Source organism: Mus pahari, chromosome 3, assembly GCF_900095145.1.
Source record: "Mus pahari chromosome 3, PAHARI_EIJ_v1.1, whole genome shotgun sequence".
NCBI lineage: Eukaryota > Metazoa > Chordata > Mammalia > Rodentia > Muridae > Mus > Mus pahari.
The window spans coordinates 133440391-133459249 of NC_034592.1; the positions used below are offsets into that span (position 1 = coordinate 133440391).

The 18859-nt window shown below is 44.8% G+C and overlaps 1 protein-coding gene across 3 annotated transcripts in view; it reads right to left on the reverse strand.

Annotated features, from left to right (window-relative positions):
• Ninl (ninein like) overlaps positions 1-9852 on the reverse strand; it is a 71939-nt gene extending 62087 nt beyond the window's left edge. For 2 of the 3 annotated variants that reach the window (XM_029536404.1, XM_029536406.1), the window contains exon 1: positions 9685-9800. The gene's annotated coding sequence lies outside the window, so the exon portion shown is untranslated. Of the gene's footprint in view, positions 1-9684 lie in introns of all 3 variants that reach the window. The other variant, XM_021193544.1, reaches the window with a different exon arrangement.
• Positions 9853-18859: the final 9007 nt, after the last annotated feature.

Below are 18859 nucleotides of genomic sequence, written 5' to 3' on the forward strand. Positions count from 1 at the left end.
ATCTGCTATCTGCAGGGAGGCCTAGGTCCAGCCTCTGTATGCTCTTTGGTTAGTAGTTCAGACACTGAGAGAGCCGAAGGGTCCGGGTTAGTTGATTCTGTTGGTATTCCTGTACAGTTCCTATCAAAACATCTATTAAAACAAAACAAAACTAAACAAACAAACAAACAAAAAGGCCTCAAGCATTCTCTTATAATAATTTAAAATAGACTAACAGATAAACACAGCAACTGAAAATAAGAAAATACTAAAATCTTGAGACCCACAAAGAGAAAGACTTACAAACCCTGTATATAAATTTTGTATCTATATTTAGATGGTCCTAAACCCTGCCTACATGGAGCAGCTCCCAACACTCAGCTAAGGATAAAACCTACAATGAATGTGAGCTGCTGCACAGTACGCAGTTTCTAACCCAAGGCCGCCTTCCTGAGAAAATTAAAAATCAGTGTTCTTCAAGAAATTCTAAGAGAACCCACAACATCTACATGGTGCATTTCACAATTCAAGACATAATTCAAAATTCGCCACAGAAATTAAGTCAACAAACAAACCTAACCAAACCAAAATTCCAAAAAGCATTCTCAAGAAAAATACATCCAGGGAACACCCTCAGAAGATCCAGAGGTCAGACCCAGTAGCTTTCAGCCCCTGTCAGCCACTGTGATCAATCACTGAAGGGTGTGGAAGAAAGGTTCTGCATGTGAATCTTTCTCTGCTAAGACCAGGAACCTTAGCAGAGAAACAATTTTGAAAGGACCAGATGGAAGTTCCAAACTGAAAGCCAAGTGACTACAACTAAAACTTCATCTGACTGCTTAGCAACAGCATGGAATTGAAGGAGGCAGGGGCAGGGACTTCATTTCATAAGGGTAGAAGGTGCTCAGTCTTGAGAAAAGGGAAGGAGATCTAAGGCATGTGTGCACACATGTGCACGCACACAGAGATATATGCGTCCAACAATGATAGTTAAATAAATTAAATATTTAAAGCAAAAGAGATCATGATTTGAAAGAGAGCAAGGGGGGAGTTGCATTGGAGTGTTTGGAGGGAGAAAAGGAAAGGGAGAAACAAGGCAATTATGATCTTAAAAAATATAATTAAAAAAAAAAAAGAAGAAGAGCCTCAGAGTTGGAGAGATGGCATAGCTGCCAGCAGCACTGACTGCTCTTCCAGAGGACTCAGGTTCAATCCGAGGAGCCACATGGCAGATTACAACTGTCCCTGACTCCAGTGATGGGCATCTGCTGCCCTCTTATGGCTTCCACAGGCAATGCATGCATGTGGGTCACAGACATGCATGCAGGCAAAATACCCACACACTTAAAACATTTTTTTTTTAAATCTAAAAAAAGAAGCCTCAAGACTAAAGAGTTAATTTCAAAGGCCCAAAACACAAACGCTAATAGAGCCTTTCCCCAAATGACCTGCGTTTCTACACATCCTGCTCTTCTGAGTGGTTTGTTTTGTTTTGTTGTAGTCAAGTGACTTTAAAGGTTGAGGGAGAAAAACAGAATGGGGCCGGGGAGGCTTTCTGAAATCTTGCCTCACGGCATGCTGGGATCTCCCCTCAGCACATGACTGAAACCTGGCAGAACATTTTCATAAACAAAAGTAACATTTTTTATGGAGGAAGATCCTGAGTACATTCCTAAGCACTGATGGACTGAGTCTTACTGGGGAGTGTACATCATGACTGTGGCCAACTGACAGGTGAAGAAAATGCGGCAGGCAGTGGCAAGCAATCTGCCCAACGCTGTGGCAGAACAAACCCTCTAGCTAACTGAACAGTTGTTAGCAGGCCGGAAAGATGCTTCAGTGGGTAAGAGACTTGGCTCTGCAAAAAGCAAAAATAAAAATTAAAATTAAAAAATTAAAAAAAATAATAATAATTTTAAAAAGGGACCTGAATTCAGATGCCCAGCACCCACACAAAACCTAGGTGTGACCTAAAAGCACAGACAGGGTTCTGGGGTCCACTGGTCAGCCAGTCAAGCTAGGAATAAACCAAAAGCCACCAGTGAGCTCCAGATTCAATGAGAAACTCTGTTCTAAGGGAATAAAGTGACAGGTAGTGCAGGACACCCAATGTCCTCCTCCTCCTAGGGCCTCACTCACATGTGCACGTGTGTCACTGATGTCACCCCCCCCCCCACACACACACACCGAATGCTCTTACACCGCTGCTTTCCCACCGGCTTTGCTGTGCCATGTCTCTGACTCTACCATCTTGCTAAAGAAGTTGCCTTCCACAGACCTCCCCTGCCCTCCACAGGAAGTTGTGTGTCTCTCCTTCCCCTGTTCTCCAGAGAGTAGCCTTCGGCTTATCTTCTCCTGATGGGGAAAATTATGTCCTTTTTAGCTGCACTGGAACCAATCCAGAGAAAAGGAGCTCAAAAGATGTGAGTTCTAGAACTTTCTAATCAGAAACATTTCGTTAGCTTCACAGAGCCGGGAAGCCCCAGTAGCTTAGAGAGAACAGCCTTGCCTGGTATCAGAAAAGCAGACCTCTCAATATTTCTCTTTTGGTTTTTCGAGATAAGGTTTCTCTGTATAGCCCTGGCTATCCTGGAACTCACTTTGTAGACCAGGCTCCTCTCAATGTTTCTAAGCACCTTTGTGTTAACCTACCTTCCTGCATCTACCCATAACACCCCAGCAAGGTGATCTTTGTTGGCCACAGGCTCCACGCTGGCTGTCCCAGTTAGGGTTTCTACTGCTGTGATAAAATCACGACCAAAAGCAAGTTGGGGAAGAAAGGGTTTAATAGGCTTACACTTCCACATTGAAGGAAGTCAGGGCAGAAATGCAAATAGGGTAGGGCCCTGGTGCCAGAAGCTGATGGTCAGGCTACAGAGGGGTTCTGCTTACTGGCTTGCTCTCCATGGCTTGCTCAGCCTGCTTCCTTACAGAACCCAGGATCACTAGCTCAGGGATGGCACCACCCATATGGGCTGGGCCCTCCCCAATCAATCACAAATTAAGAAAATGCCTTACAATTGGATCTTATGGAGACATTTTCTCAATTAAGCTTTCCTCTTTTCAGATAACTGTAGCTTATATCAAGTTGACATAAAACTAAAGAGCACACTAGCTTTCCAAATATGTCTTTTTCTTTGCCCAAATAACTGGTCCCTCCAGTGGTTGGCTTTTTCCAGTGGCAAGAAACATGAGTCTTGGCTATAAGAACATAGAGCTGATTAAATGAGTCCTAACTCCAGTTATAAAACAAACATTTAAATATTTCCTCATTCCTACCAACAGTACACACACACATTAGGAATGTTTAGTACCTAAATAAATGTTTCAGAGTTGGAGAAATGGCTCAGCAGTTAAGAGTGCTGGCTGCTCTTCCAGAGGACCAAGATTCTATTCACAACATCCACATGGTGGCTCACAACTCACAACTCACAACTCATAACTCAAGTTCCAAAAGGATTTAATGCCTGCTTTTGGCCTCCACAGCACTAGACACAAGACTGGTGCACAGGCATGTGTATGCAGGCAAAACACCCATGCACATAAAATAACATTTTAAATTAAAAATATTTCTCCGAGGCCAGCAGTGGTGGCACATGCCTTTAATCCTAGCACTCGGAAGGCAGAGGCAGGCAGATATCTGAGTTTAAGGCTAGCCTGGTCTACAGAGCTAGTTCCAGGATGGCTAGGGATATACAAAGAAACCCTGTCTGGAAACAAACAAAGTTTCTATGAAGTGCAGGGACTTCATAGTCAAAATGTATTGGAACATTATCTCTTTTATTTCCCTACCAAATGGGAAGTCTTAATATCATAGAAGAATCTGGCTTAGTACCCCTAACTACAGGGAAAGAATATTAATGTCAACAGTCCTCCAAATTAAGAAGAAAAGTTTCAAGCAAGTACTTCACACCTCATAAACAACAACAACAACAACAACAACAACAACAAAATACCCGTTAAGATGCTTTCTCTTCACCAGAACTTGGGTGTTAGTTTGTTTCATATTAGTTATATAGAAAGGAAATAAGAGAAGAAAATAGTATAGCCTATAAAATCTAATCAGAAAACCCCAGGAGTATTCACCTTCACACAGTCTTCGAGCAATTATTCTAACTTCCTATCTGCAATTCCAGCCGTGCAGTTGGGAGCCCCAGGCGTAGCATACGTTGTTGATCATTTTGCTTTGTTTTGTTTAAGCTCTACACACAAACGGTTCAAAGAATCCGAGGCGAACTAGTACTTTGGATTCCTACTTCTAAAGACTGGGGCCCGCTGTGAGAGTCAACACCAGCAACTGGAAGGTTCCAAAGGGATTCAGAGTTCCCCCAATTAGTCATCCTAAACGCAGATAAACAGAACCAGACAAGGCACCAGGCCAAGAGGAGATCACTGGATTCCTCTACTGAAAAAACTTGCCAAACACAATACCCTAAAAAGTTACAAACTTGGGCTGATGTGGAGTTTCCTCTTAGTCAAGCAGGAATCCAGAACCAGTGAAAATGAGACGTGGGCTGGAAACATTTCTGAGTGACTCACGGAGGGCATCAACATCTAAAGAGATTACATTAGTTTCTAGCACCACACTGACAGAAGGCCCAGCAGGAGACAGTGGAGCACCTTAAGGACATTGTAAATACGGCACAAGGTACCTGTTCCTTGGGGCCAGGAATAAATTACCCAGTGAAAACAAATTCATTCAGTGAAAAAAAAAATCACCAGGAACTAATAAGCAAGTACAGAAAAGGTACGTGATGGAAGAGCTGACTGCCAGGAAGCAGAACAGCTCAGGCTCATGCCCGTCCAGAGCGAAGCTCGTATAGCTGGCCTAATATGCTCTGCCATTCTATGGCGCTAACTGAAGAGTATGTTCAAAACACTCCTACTGTAAGTCACAGAGGGTCAGCGCTTTAGAACTTTTAGGCTGCCTCATCCGTTATCTGGGAAACTTTCCCCTTGAGAGATAAGTCAAGTGAGGCACTCCTTATTTCAAGAAATGAGCTGAACCAAACTAGCACGGTCATTGCTCCATGAAGATGCTGGGCCTGATGGTCCTCGCCTGTGATCTCAGCACAGGAGGCTGAGGCTGGAGGACCTAGCTAAGGAAAACTGCATCTTCAACACGGATCCCAGTGGCACCACAGATGGTCTCCTGTGTTTACCTACTCTCTGTGGTGGCCGTACAGCTATCAAGTCACCTGACAAAGCATGTCTTAGGTCATGACCCCGTCCTTTAGCAAACCTAGACAGCAGCATGACCGGTCAACTGCCTCGTCTCCACCTCTACCACAGCCACTTTAAGGTCAGTCTCCTGTCTCCATTGGGGACTAGAGGTTCAGCTTCTGCCCTTGAACCTCCTGAAGCCAGCTTTGATAGAAAACCAGCTTTCTGTTCCTTTCTGCTCCCAGTCCAGGAAGTCTGGACTCAAGTGTGGAGGTGAACGCAGAGACCTGGTCTAGAGTATCTGTATTCACAAAGTAAAGTGTGAAAACAGCCAAAAGCAGGAGAGCAGTCTGGCACATGGATGCTGGGATGTGAGAGCGAAAATGTTTGCACCTGAAGCTACTCAGGGGACTGTCATCTTCCTCTCCTCTTCAGACACTGAAACCAGAGAAAGACACTACCCTTCACAAAACCTAAGAGGCCACAGATTCTAAGACAAATGATAAAGAAAAACAGTACCAAACCTGATGGATGCAAAGACAGTATCAATGTTAAGGTTCACCCCAAATTCAGAAATGCAATCCTAAGGAAGACATATCTTTGAATAAGGAAGACTACAATAGACTCTAAATCACTGTAAATAGAAGGGAAATGCCTTCAAATTTTAATTTCTTTAATTTTGAGGATTCTGTACACATATAGAATGAAACTGATCAGACCCACCTTCCACTTTTCCCTTCCAATGTCTTCCAAATCTTCCCTAGCTTCCTTCCTCCTACTTAATGTCTTTTTGTTTGCTAACCTACTAAGACCAATTAGTGCCACATTCATGTACAGCTCCAGGGACTTGACTGAGGCGGCAAGGGAATGAGATCAAAACAAACAGACACAGACAGAAAGCTGGATGGAAGCATCTGGGCTGTCTGCTAGAGAAATATCAGCACCCCAGAAGTTCCGCGTGTTTAAGTGGAATTGAATAGAGAGGTGGGACTACAGAATACAGTTGCACAAGGAGGTGGGGCTATACATGAAGATAAATAAGGAAACAGTTTAGCATACACAGCTAAATCAGGGAGACAAGTTTCACCTTGGTAGGAGGAGCAATCTCTGTAGGGCAGTCTTCAGATGGTAACATGGGCAGGGGGCCTGGGAAGCGACAGTGGGCACTTCTGCACACACAACGCTCACATACAGCGAGAACCCTGAGGTGACACACATTCACAGTCTACCCTACCATAATGTGATGCAGAGAGGAGCAAGTAAATGACTAAAGGAACCTCAGCCACAGCTGACACCTTGAAGTCTTCTTGTCACCTCCCCATTTGTTAACCCTGTACTAAACTATGTTTTCCATTACTGGCAGCTAGAACACCTTAACTGACAAATATCCGCATGTGCAAAACTTTTGGAGACTTAAAAACCCAGAGCTTTTTGATTTCCGTAATAGACAGTTACCGCCTCAGGGAAACTCCAACACACCAACACCATTACTTACTACATGAAGCAGACCTCCAGATAAGTTAACTGGGATATCAGAGACTGTATCACATCACACACACACACACACACACACACACACACACACACACACACACACACAGCTTTTCTCTAAAGAGATACAAAACAATGCAAAAAAAAAAAAAAAAAAAAAAAAACCACTGTAATACACGCCAGCATTTTTTCCTAACTTGAGCAATCAAAATTATGTGTAGGGCTCTGGTTTCTTACAGAAACAAAACATGACTTGAATGCAAGGGAGAGCATGCTCCATCCAGCCTCACGTGCTCTCTCCATCACTTAAGTCTTACTTCATGTCCTAGCATGGACAAGGGGAAGTGCCATGCTAGATATAGGCTCCATGAATGGAGATTTACTTCGCACGGCTCATCAGTTCCTTAAAGACCTCTGTTGGTTCCAACAGAACTGTCAGAATCCAGTAGGCTAGGGGTCACCCAGGAGGATGGGGGTTGGAGGAGCCAAGCCTGCTTACTGAGGTCACCTTTCAACAGCTCCAGGGAGAGTCTGATCCAAAGTTTTGGCCTCCTGCTGTGGGTAACAAAATTTCTGGCACTGAGCCTGAATTTCTAATTCATTATTGAAGCCAAGGACTGAGTTAAACCCAAACCTAGAGTTAGGGACACTCAATTACTGATAGGCAGAAAAGTAGCAAAGCAAAGCACACAAAAGGAAACTCTTCCAGGCCGGGATCTTCCAGTTCAGGTGTGAGGCCAGCACACTGCCCCAGATTTTTATATCCTGCTTTCGGATGGTTACTCAGCCAGGCAAAGGAGAGGTGCCTATTAGCTGCCTAGCCATGACATTACTCAAGGGCAGGTATCCACTCTAGGAAGGAGGCACAAATGTCACACGGATTCTCTTGAAACTTTAGAGAGGACCACCCATCAAATAACACCCAAACTCCAAAGTTTACCATGAGAATTCTGCTGCCATTCCTAAAGATGCAAAATTCTAAGAAATCTATACCTAGCTGTCAGCAAAGGACCACAGCCCATCCATGTCCTAGCATGGACCATCCATGTCCTAGCATGGACCTATCGCAACATAAAATGAGTTCAAGAAAGTCCGTTTTCTATTAGTTTAGTTTTAAAGGGTAAATCCTAACCTTTTCTTTAGAGAGTGTTCTTTTTTTCTAAGTCAGTACTGTTACATCTTATCTGAAGTTCCAGTTTTTGGAGAACGCTTACTATTTTCTCACACTGAAAAAAAAAAAGATGCAGTATCCTCCGATTTTTACTGAATCTCCATTTTATGTAACAGAGAGTTCCTACTTGTCTTTACCATATGAAGACTGGTGTTGCCAATGATGGGGATACACACTATGCAGTGTCATTCAGCTATTCCGTTACTGCACTCATATCACCATGTGCGTATATACTAACCTAGACAGTGATAGTTTATCACCTGAGTGGCCTCTCAACACAGTTAACAAGCTCCATATACATGAGATGCTTGCGGCTGCTGCTGGCATAGCAGAGCATAGTGACTTACAGCAAGCTTTCTAAACAGCAACACTAAGGTCACGGCAGAAGCACAGTAATAAGTAATAAGAACATAAACAAGTAAGAGATGCTTATCCTTCTTATTGTTACTGGGCTGGGGATGTGGTTCAGCAGGAGGTTGGCATACCTGAGACCGTGGGCTCCATCTCCAGAACCCCCCAAAGTAAATATCATGCACTACACCTAACTGGATGCAATAACTCTTATAAAGCTAGATTAGACTGTTGACATCAGAGATTCATTACAAGGTTACAGGGATGACACCCCTAACGGGAATTTTTTCAGTTCCTATTAGGACCACCTTCACATATGTGGTTTGTCTTCCAACAAAACATTAGTGTCTGGCAAATGACTACAGATTAGTTTGATCTGTAGTCGTTTAAGCCACTAACAGATGACATAAAATGAACAGTAGAGGCAAGCTGGCTGCTTCCCTAACTGCCCTAACTCCGCAGGCATGTTCCTTCTCATTCATACCTGTTCTTGCACTCAGTAGTTCATAAACTACATGGATTAGCGTTCTGTTGAACAGACCAACTTTCTTCCCTCTTTCTTTTCTCCCACACACCCCTGCTTTAAAAGCAGTAAATCCATAGTCAAGAACCTGGAAATCTCAGGCAAACACCATCTTTACAGACCCTCTCTGCTACTTGCCTTGAGCATCAAGTGACCTTCTGCAAGGGCCATTTCTGGACCTCCTCCCTGGTTCTAAAAATCGGCTAAAACTTGTAGAGGAGACAGAATGCGTCACTCTTTTCTTCCACCCCACACAACGAGCTACAGAGAGCGCCTGACAATTTGTATATCTAAGAAACTTTGAGTTGGACTCCCACCGTGCAATTTGCGGACTGAGACAACTAGAGCCCAAACACCGGGTCACTGCTTCTCAATTACGGATGGACCAGCCTCGCAAGCGCACAACAAAGTAGCAGAATGGTGCGCAGGCAGGGACGACCTTGACACAGATGCAACAGGCTTCTCCGCCCCAGAGAGAGGTGTCCCAGTTTTCAACAACTAAGTGCAAACTGATAATACAACCAGAGATCTCAAGGACGACTTCACCGGTCACAGGAGCGACCGACGCGCGGCAACAACGCCAGCAGGTGCTCTCAATCAAGCACGGTCCCTGGCTTTCCCAGGGGCACTGAGAAGGGGGCTCAGACACAGGCCGGGGTCGCCTCCCGCTCCGGTTTCCCTCGTCAAAGGAGGATGAAGGCGGGAAGCACGGCAGGCCCAGGCAACCCGCTCTCTGAGTACGTCAAAGTTCGGGGCGGCAGCTGCACCCCACGAGCACGCTGAGTTCGGTGCGGACCACCGCTCCCGGTCCGAGTGCGCCGCAGAGCAGTGAGACTCTGGTATGGCTTTCCGAGCGCGCGCCTGCATCCCAAGCGTCGGCTCCGCTGTGTACCGGCCGCAGCACGAGGATGCGGATCCTTTCGGCCCTCCTCGGCCCAGCTCGGCCCCCCTCGGCCCCGCTCCGCTCGGATCCCCTCCCCTCAGCCCTCTCCCACGCCCTACTCACCTGGGGAGTGGGAGGCTCCGCTCTCTGAACGCTGAGTTCAGGATGCAGGCTCCGGCAGCCCGGTGCAAAGCGACCCGGGTAGGACACCCCAGCGCGCGTCCCTCGGCCGCTCTTTGTGTCTGGCGGCCGCGCTCCCCTGGGCTCCCAAGGCCTCCGGGCGCCGCCCCCTCGTTCTCGCGGGGCCTCCCCAGGGAAGGGGCGGGGCTCATTGGGGCGGGGCTTATAGGGGCGGGGCGAGGAGGCCGGCGGAGCTGGGCCAGGGTCTGGAAGAGGAGGATGCAGGATGACTGCAAGGCTCTGGGAGACAGCGTGTTTAAAAAAAATAAAAATAAAAATAAGGGACTCAAGTACTTTCAAGTGGAAGAATTCCACAGAGAGGACGGCAGCCAGGAACCAGTAAAAAGCCCATAGCGTACTCTGATGAACCATATACTTGGGCTGTATCCCTTTTCATAACTTGCCCCAACCAGTGATGGACATGACATGCCTACACCCTGTGGCAGAGGTGTAGCGGAGGGACATATAATCAGGACCCTGCTTCCCTCTAGATTATAACATGAGGTTCCCAAAGTGTGGTGTGCCATAGTCACCACTGTGAAGACTATTCTATTCTGTGAAGACTATTTTATCAGGACCAGGGAGATGGCTTAGTTTGTAAAGGCACTTGCCTTGCTAGCCTGATGACCTAAGTTCAATCCCAGAACACATGTAAAGGTGATAGAAGGTGCTGGGGAAATGGCTCCGCAGTGAAGAACACTGGCTGGTCTTCCTGAGGTCCCATGTTCAATTCCCAATACCCACAGGGCAGCTCAGAACCATCTGTTACTCTAGTTCCAAGGGATCCGGTGTCAACTTCTAGACTCCTCAGACACCAAAAGTGCATGTGTTGCATAGATATACATACAGGCAAAGCACCCATACATATAATTAAAAAAAACTTAGAAAAATCAACTCCACAGAGCTTTCCTCTGAACACACACACACACACACACACACACACACACACACACGGAGATACATGCCGTTCTGGACAAACACGTATAAACATCATGCACACACACATTCACACAATAAGTTTTAGAAACATTTTTAAAGACGATACGTTCTCTAAATCTCCTTACACTCTGGGTTTTCCATGTACTGTTAGAGAATGAACTTGGGGTTAGATGATGAGATTCACAGTGCTATTCACTGGATGTTGGACTTTGTGCCACCCAGTTATACAATCCCTGAGATCTTCACTTTGTTCATCTGTGAAATGGAGATGTGAAAACACGTTTTGTAGGAACATGAACTAATTGATCCAGTCAAACCAGCAACCCAAATTAGCCATCACAGCAGTGGGTCCTAGCCAGAGAGGCGTGGGGCATGTTATTCCATTCCCCCTACCTATAGCAAATAGCTGAGATGAGAAACTTATAAAGAAGGGGGAATAAGGTTTCTATGGACTTGCAGTTTTAGAGATTTCAATCCAAGGTCAATTTATCTTTGTTGCTTCTGAGCTTTTGGCAAGTCACCACATCAAAGCTGGAATGAGAGTCAGAGACAGAGAGAAGAGGGACAGGGGGTGCCAAATTCCCTTTAGGGACACCTCCTCAATGACTAGAAGACCTGATACTAGATCCCAGTCCACACCTCCCAACAGCATCACATCCTGGTGGGTCTTCTTTTTGTGAACATTTGATTTGTTTGATTTTTAAAAGTTATGCACTAATTTAATTAGTGACACAGGGGGTAGGGGAGGAGCGCATGCACTTCATGGGGTGTGCCCTGTACAGCAAGTGCTTTTATCAGCTAGACTGGCTCCCAGGTTCCAGAAGGTCATATGTTTTTAAACGTAATTACTTCCCATCCCCCCTCCCCCCAAAAAACCATAAATGGTAGAGCACATGTCCCCACCCCATCACTAAAAGAATGGCATTTGGATCAGGTTTCTGAGACTACCTGGTTTTCCAAAGAAAGTTACCTTTCCAGATAGAGATATACATTCTAAATATTCCCAGCAAGGCATTTTGAAGGGCAGGTTACACTTGCCTTCCCAACAAGAAAAGCTGCATTGTCATAGGATGAAATATGACCCCCTTTCATTTGTAGATATAATGTATTGTTTTAAAACCAAGGATCTGGGAAAACAAGGTTTCTGCCCTAGAGTCTGTGGGTTTAGCAGCCCAAGCCAGTATCTTATCTATTCTCAGCAGCACAGCAAATGCTGAACAACTTGTTGGCTCACCACCCCAGCCTGACTTACACTTCTTTTAAAATTAGCCACTGTGCCACAGCCACATCTCTCTTTACATTTTATATTGTTAATCAGTAAAACCATTGAACTAATATTGCTTTTTTCTCTTCTATTTGCTTGTTTGTTCTGGTGCCAAACATGAAGATACAGCCTTCAGTTTGCTACTCATGTGTTCTACCACTGATACACATTTCCAGTCTTAACATTATATTCTCAAGATATGATAAAATGAGAAGCACTGATAAAATTTCTTTTTGCTCCGTGGATATAACTTCTTTGATTCTTTGTATTTTGTCTTCTTGCTCCTGACTGAAGTAGAGGAGGAAATGGTAGCACCTTCACAAAGGTCTCATGATATTCTTGAGCAAGCAGCCCTTTAAAAAAAAATCTAATTTTTATTTGCATATATCCAATGACTAAGGATGTTGAACATTTCTTTAAGTGTTTCTCAGCCACTCGAGATTCCTCAGTTGAAAATTCTCTATTTAGCTTTGTACTGAATTTTTAATAGGCTTATTTGGTTCTCTGGAGTCTGCCTTCTTGAGTTCTTTGTATATTTTGGATATTAGCCCTCTATCAGATATAGGGTTGGTAAATATCTTTTCCCAATCTATTGGTTGCCATTTTTTTTTCCTATTGATAGCGTCCCTTGCTTTTCAGAAGCTTTTCAATTTTATGAGGTCCCATTTGTCGATTCTTGATCTTAGAGCATAAGCCATTGGTGTTCTGTTCAGGAACTTTCCCCCTGTGCCCATGTGTTCAAAGTTTTTCCCCACGTTCTCTTCTTTAGATTCAGTTTATATGGTTTTATGTGGAGGCCCTTGATCCACTTGGACTTGAGCTTTGTGCAAGGAAATAGGTATGGATTGATTTGCATTCTTCTAAATGCAGACCACCAGTTGAACCATGTGTTGAAAATGCTGTCTTTTTTCCACTGAATGGTTTTGGCTTCTTTATCAAAGATCAAATGACCATAGGTGTGTGGGTTCATTTATGGATCTTTAATTCTATTTCACTAATCTACTTGCCTACTTCTGTACAAATACCATGCAGTTTTTATCACTATTGCTCTGTGGTATAGCTTGAGGTCAGGGATAGTGATTCTCCCAGAAGTATTTTTATTGTTGAGAATAGTTTTTGCTATCCTAGGTATTTTGTTCTTCCAAATGAATTTGAGAATTGTTCTTTCTAACTCTATGAAGAATTGAGTTGGAATTTTGATTCCACCTCACACCAATCAGAATGGCTAAGATAAAAAACTCAGGTGACAGCAGATGTTGGTGAGGATGTAGAGATAAAGGAACACTCCTCCATTGTTGATGGGATTAAAAACTGGTACAACCACTCTGGAAATCAGTCTGGTGGTTCCTCAGAAAATTGGACATAGTATTACCTGAGGACCCAGCTATACCACTCCTGGGAATATACCCAAAAGATGTTCCAACATATAACAAGGACACATGCTCCTCTATGTTCATAGCAACCTTATTTATAATAACCAAAAGCTGGAAACAATCCAGATGCTCCTCAACAGAAGAATGGATACAGAAAATGTGGTACATATACACAATGGAGTACTATGCAGTGATTAAAAACAATGACTTCATGAAATTCGCAGGCAAATAGATGGAACTAGAAAATATCATCCTGAGTTATGAAACCCAGTCACAAAAGCACACACACAGTATGTACTCACTAATAAGTGGATACTAACCCAAAAGCTCACAATGCATATGATACAGCCTACAGACTATATGGAGCATAGAAGGAAGGAAGATTAGGGGGTGGATGCTTCAGTTCTGCATTGAGGGGGGAAGAGGACAATTGTGGGAGATGGAAGGAGAGGGGAACCAAGAAAGGGAGAGAGAAAGGAGGAAGAAAAAATAAGGGTCACAGTATCAGAATCTGGAGGAGATGTGAAAAGGGTACAGATGGTCTGGAAATCTAATAAAAACAGGTAGCAGGGATGATGAGGAACTGGGGATAGCCACTGGAGGGTCCCAGACACCAGAGAAACATGAGGCTCCCAGGACCCAATAGGATTGACTTTAGCTGTAATGCGCAGAGAAAGGGAAGATAGAACCTGTGGAGACCACCTCCAGTAGATAGGCATGGCCCCCGGCCGAGGGATGGAGCCACCCACCCATCCAAAGGAGAGCAGGGACAAAAAATGGAACAGAGACTGAAGGAAGGGTCAACCGGGGAACAGTTCCACCTGGTGACCCATCATGTCTGTAGACACCAAACCCAACACTGTTGCTGTGGTCAAGAGGCGCTTGTGGACAGGAACCAAGTATGGCAGTTCCTAGGGAGGTCAGGCCAGCAACTGACCAATGCAGATGCAGATGCTTGGAGCCAACCATCAGGCTGAACTCAGGGAACCTGGTGGGGGAACTGGCAGAAGGACTGGAGGAGCCGAGGGGGATTGCAGCCCCATTGGCAGAACAACATAGGCTGGCCTGACCACCCAGTTCTCCCAGAAACTAAACCACAAACCAAGGAGTGTACCTAAAGGGATCTTTGTCTCCAGATATGTATGTAGCAGAGGATGACCTTGCCTGACAGCAACAAGAGAAAAGGCCCTTGGTCCCAGGGAGGTTTGATGCCCAGAGTAGGGGGATGCTGGAATGGTGGGGCAGGAGAGTGTGGGTGGGTAGGAGAGCACTCTCATACAGGCAAAAGGGAGGGGGGAGGGCAGATTTGGGATGGGGGTGTGTGGCCGAGGGGTAACTGGGAAGTGGCATATTATGGGATGGGGGCTAGGGGAGGGGGTAACTGGGAAGTGGGATATCATTTGAGATGTAAATGAATGGAATCATTAATAAGAAAACTTTTAAAAATCTAATTTTGCATACAAGAAAATCAAGAAGGAAGACCAACGTGCGGATACTTCATTCCTCCTTAGAATAGGGAACAAAACACCTATGGAAGAAGTTACAGAGACAAAGTTTGGAGCTAAGACGAAAGGATGGACCATCCAGAGACTACCCCACCTGGGAATCCATCCCATCATCAGCCACCAAACCCAGACACTATTGCACATGCCAGCAAGATGTTGCTGAAGGGACCCTGATATAGCGGCCTCTTGTGAGGCTATGCCAGTGCCTGGCAAACACAGAAGTGGATGCTCACAGTCAGCTATTGGATGGAACACAGGGTCCCCAATGGAGGAGCTAGAGAAAGTAGCCAAGGAGCTGAAGGGGTCTGCAACCCTACAGGTGGAACAACAATATGAACTAACTAGTATTCCCAGAGCTCGTGTCTCTAGCTGCATATGTAGCAGAAGATGGCTTATTCAGCCATCATTGGGAAGAGAGGCCCCTTGGTCTTGCAAACTTTATATGCCCCAGTACAGGGGAACGCCAGGGCCAAGAAGGGGAGTGGGTGGGTAGGGGAGCAGGGCGGGGGAAGGGTATAGAGAACTTTTGGGATAGCATTTGGAATGTAAATAAAGAAAATATCTAAAAAAAATATCTAATTTTGCCACTACTTGATATGAGTGACATTTGGTTTCAGTGTTGGGAACTGAATTCTGGGCCGTGTGCATGTAGTTATATACTCTACCACTGATTTTCACTCCCAGCCTACAGGTGACCTTATGATGTCCTGCCTACCCTTTGCCCTCTTCTCTCCCTTCCTCCCTCCCCTCCTTTCCCCCTCTCTCTCCTTCCCTCCCTCTCTCCCTCCCTTCCTCTGTCCTCTTCTTCCCTTTCTCCCTTTATCCCTATATCCACACCTGGCCTTCTTGCTCAGTATTTCTGATATCAGTTGGCTTGTACTATGTGATGTCTTTCTCCCTCCCTCATTCCTTGCCTCCTCCTTCTCCATCTCCTCCTCCTTTTTTTGTGAGACAGAGTCTTTCTATGTGGACCAGGCTAGTCTGGAACTCGCAAACCTTCTGTCCCAACTGTCTAATTATCAGGATTATAGGTACTTGCCTCCACACTCTACTCCTCTCTTTCCTTTCTTTTCCATTTTTGATAGCCTAGTAGCTGGAGGTTCTGGCAGGGATGGGGATGAGACACTGACAGATCAGCGAAGATACTGCCTTAGTCCAGTTTTTGTGACTATACAAATACTTGCAGCTGGGTTATACTAAAGAGAAGAGTTTAACTGAGCTCACAGTTTTGAGGGTTGACGGTCTGTGATCAGGTGGCTCTGACTAGGGTTGGCCATGCTTTATCACATACTTGATGTCAAACATCTCTTTTTATTTATTATCAAAAAAAAAATGTGTAGTTAAAATTAGCCAGCTGGACTCGGTTTAGGTGATCCAAATTGTGTTGGCAGCCTCCAAATCATCATATTGAGAAGCTGGCAGAGCATACACCATCTTCTTCTCTTCAGGCCCTCTCAAGGGATTGACTTTAGCCACATCAGTGTCATGGAGTTTCTTCACAGCCAGTTTGATCCGAAGTGTGTTACTTTCACATCCACAACGAACACAAATATACTGTTGCCTGTCTTCTTCACGGCTCTGTGCTGGGGTTTGGGGGTAGGAGGGGTTCTGGAAGTTGGCACAGTGGCCAAGCTAATTTCTCCTGGAGGCACTCTTGAGAGGGCATTGGGCTGCATCTGGAGCCACGAGGACGTCAGCCTCTGGAAGGTAAATGACCGGTGGCTCTTCTTTTTGTGGCTGTGGCTGCCTTTCACCACAACCTGCTTGCCTTTCAGTTCCTTCACTCTGGCTTCTGATTGGGGAGGGGCAGGAACTTCCTTCCTCACTTGCAGCACCATGTTGGTGAAAAGGGTTTCCCATCTCGACCTACTCTTCCGAGAACTAACAAGAAACCCACAAGAACTTTACCACAGCCTTTCCAGGGCAGCGACCCCAGTGACCTTGACCACTAGTTAGATCTAACTAACTAGGTCCTTCCTTTTTAAAAATTATTTTTGTTTGGCTTCATTTTTTTAAACATGAGCCTGGCTATACGGCCTAGGCTGGCCTGAGACTTGGAATCTTCAAGCCTCGGCTACTTAAATACTAGGATTTCAAGCATGGAACTCGTCCATCGCCTCTAAATGCCACCAAATGGGTAACCTATTGGGTGGCCTATGAAGCCTTGGACCAACCCATGTCCACATTGCAAGCACATCTCACAAGAACACGACAGGACTAACCCTCCCCAAGAGGACATACTCAGGCTTCAGAGACAAACCGCACCCAAACAACAGCAGGTTTATTTTGTCCAGTTCGGAGTATATTAGGGTGCACATTATTAGTGTATTTGCCAAGGTGTAAGAGTGGGATTAAGCATCAACAAGTTGGAAAATGAAGTAGGTATGTAGCTCATTTGGTAGAGTACTACCCTTGTGTGCACAAAATTATGGCTTTAACTCTCAACAATGCATAAGCTAGGCATGGGGGCTCTTGCCTATAATACCAGCACTTGAGAGGTGGAGATGGGAGGATCAGAAGTTCAAAGTCATCCTTAGCTACACAGAAAGTTCAAGGCCAGCCTGGGATACCAGGCAGGAAAGAGGAAGGGGTACAGAGAGGGGTAATTAGCACCAAAGACTTTTTGAGAAGGTCAACATGGGAACTTACAATCGTAGAAATATCCCCAAATATATATCCCAAAATATATAAAAAAGAGTTTAAACTGAGTTATTCTGTAATAGGGGAAATAAATACCACAGGCTAGCAAATAAAAAACAAATTGCCATGTTTTCTTTTAGATGAGGAACATGGCACGTATTTTAAGTCTTGGTAGGTTAAAAAACCAAACAAACCTGAAGCTGGGTGGGCAGGGAGATATGGGATGGATCTGGGAAGAACTGGGTGAAAGGGAATGAATATGATAAAAATATAATGTATGAAAGTCTCAAAGAATTAATCAAATGTCATTCAGGAACAAAAGAATCAATAAGCCATGCATTAACATATTCATTTGTGAATATTTGTGCATGTTTGTCTTCTTTGAAACAATGTCTCACTACGTAATCTATGATGGCCACAAACTCCTGATCCTTCTCCCTCTGTTTCCCAGGGGTATGCCACCACACTTGGTTAATACTGAGTCTTTATTTAGAATGACTGAAAAAAAAAAAAAAGAAAGAAAAAAGAAAAGAAAATGTATGCTAAAGGCAATTAATCATCTTCAACACAATTGTATGAGAATATCCAGGTCTCTTACCTTAAGGCTCATTTTCATTAAATGGATTCCCCTTAGGGTTTTAAATCCATCTGTTCAGGTGTCTCTCTCTCGCTCCTGCTTGCTGCAGCTGTCCTGAATCAATCACACAACTCAGATGGTCTGCGGAACTGGGCTCTCTTCCCTCGTGACCCACTTTGCAGATGTTGGAATTGTTCTGCACACTTCCAAAGGCTAGTAGGAGAATCCAAACCTGGCTGGTAGAGCCAATGAATCAAAAAGTGAAGCTGGGGAAGGGAAAGTTGGGCTCATAATGCCAGGGATATACTCAGCAGGAAAACTATTCCAGGAGTGCCCAGATGTGATATTTTAGCTGGGAAAGTAGCCGGAAAGGTAACAATAGCTGGCTTATAAGACCACACGTGGGAGACTAGAGAATTCTCTCAGTGGTTTAGAATGCATACTCTTCTCACAAAGGACCCAAGTTCAGTTCTCAGTTCTCACATCGGGCTGATCATGGCCACCTGCAACTCAGCCCTAAGGGAAACGGTGCCTGTTCTTCCCAAAAACTGGGTGAAAAGTTTCCCCATCGCTTTTAATGAGTGTACACTTAAGATGGTGGAAGCCAGATTCACTAGCCTTCATCCAACCTCCTGGTGGACATCATGGCACCGTGGGCCCTCTCCTTCAGAAAAATTCTGCATTGATGATTCAGGAAAGTGACTGTCATGGTAATGTAGCAAGCTTCCTTTCCATTGACTTGTCTGTCTATCAGGTTGTGCTCAGATCTGCCCACATAAAAATTATTACATTCTTTCCTCCCTCCCTCCCTCCCTCCCTC